The following is a 1,532-nucleotide window of genomic DNA, read 5'->3' as shown; positions in this document are numbered from 1 at the left end:
ACCTAACAGCCAGCCCTTTGAATCTTGTCTTTCTTCAAACAAGTATGGAAGGATGGACAATATTGAGGGTGGAGCCATTTTATGAGCTGTCAGAGAATCTGCCTAACTTTGTGTCAGCGTACGCACTCTAGCTGGACAGTAATGGATAAGCTTCCTTTTTGAATTCACACTGACCCGGATAATCAGTGCACACTTTCTCCACATATTGCTTCAATGCACGCCGCCCCTGGACGGCCACTCAGCGCACGCCGCCCCCGGACGGCCACTCAGCGCACGCTATCCCTCTCCCTTTTTTTTGGTACACACTGACACTGGACAGTTACTTGGTGCACGCTGCCACCATATACTCAGTCAATGCACTGTTGCTTTATATTTAGTTACTGTACAATGTTTTTCTACTACTGCTTCAATTAGAAATATATTAATTTATCATGATGTCATTTTTGACCCATCTTGTTTAACATTTAATGGGATTAGTATGTTGATAATTAACAATGTATTTACAAGCTTGCCATCTATTGGACTGCATAATCATGCGCAAGTATCTGTTGCTTTCACAGCTGCCTGAAATGAATGGTTTAGTAAATATAGATGAAGAATGCTAATAAGCCCATCTGAGTTGCGCTTTCTCTGCCCGCTGTCCGCGCTCCATTTGGCGTCTTCAGTGAGATGTTGGCCTCAAGGGCTCTGAGCCTCATCACCAAGCGTGCACTTTCTACTTCTGTTTGCATGCGAGTCCATGGACAAGGTGTTGCAAAGGTTGACGATTTTTCACTTTCCGCTTACTACGATCGCAAAGATGAGCTGCTTACAGCCCTTGACTTTGTGGATCAACTGTCTGGCGAGCAGAAGTCCCTGAAAGAGAAGGAGAAAAGTTCTTGGGTTTCTCTATCCAGTGATGAGAAGCTGCAGTTGTATCGCATTCGCTTTAACCAAAGTTTTGCAGAGATGAACAAGTCATCAAATGAATGGAAAACGGTTATTGGTGGAGTCCTTTTCATGTTGGGTTTTACTGGACTGATTGTCTTCTGGCAGAGGGTATTTGTATATGGTGATGTTCCTCACACTTTCTCTGATGAATGGAAGGCAAAGCAGATCAAGAGAATGTTGGACATGCAGATGAACCCAGTTGAAGGCATTGCTTCACAGTGGGATTATGAAAATAACAAGTGGAAGAAATGAATATACACTGGAATTCTTAACAGTTACTCATTTAACATTTCAAATATGAGCCCATGTGTGTTCAGGAGTTTAACCTAACCAAGAGTTAATCTGTAAATTCGATAATAAACTTGATTGGTTTACATGAAAAAAAAATAAGCCCATCTGAATTCATCCACAGATTGACATCCTATCAAGCCCCTAACTGGAGCATATAATTGTAGAGTAAAGGGTTAACATTAGAAGGAAGCATACATGATGCTGATGTAATAATGATGTCAGTTCACATGACAGAATTGAGAGAGATCTGGAAGGAGGAGAAGATCCAACCTCCGTGGAGGCCCATATGTGTAAATATTTGCTGTAAATAA

General features: G+C 41.8%; 1 pseudogene across 1 annotated transcript; it reads left to right on the top strand.

The window, feature by feature from the left end:
- The first annotated feature begins 620 nt into the window (after window positions 1–620).
- Window positions 621–1,320, top strand: LOC144684757 (cytochrome c oxidase subunit 4 isoform 1, mitochondrial pseudogene; annotated as a pseudogene). Its single transcript, XR_013577565.1, has one exon. The product of XR_013577565.1 is annotated as a cytochrome c oxidase subunit 4 isoform 1, mitochondrial pseudogene (transcript).
- Window positions 1,321–1,532: the final 212 nt, after the last annotated feature.

This window comes from Cetorhinus maximus, chromosome 9 (genome assembly GCF_964194155.1).
Source record: "Cetorhinus maximus chromosome 9, sCetMax3.hap1.1, whole genome shotgun sequence".
NCBI classification, from domain to species: Eukaryota; Metazoa; Chordata; class Chondrichthyes; order Lamniformes; family Cetorhinidae; genus Cetorhinus; species Cetorhinus maximus.
The sequence above is the reverse complement of the archived record's forward strand: the minus strand, read 5'-3'. Positions and strand labels throughout refer to the sequence as shown.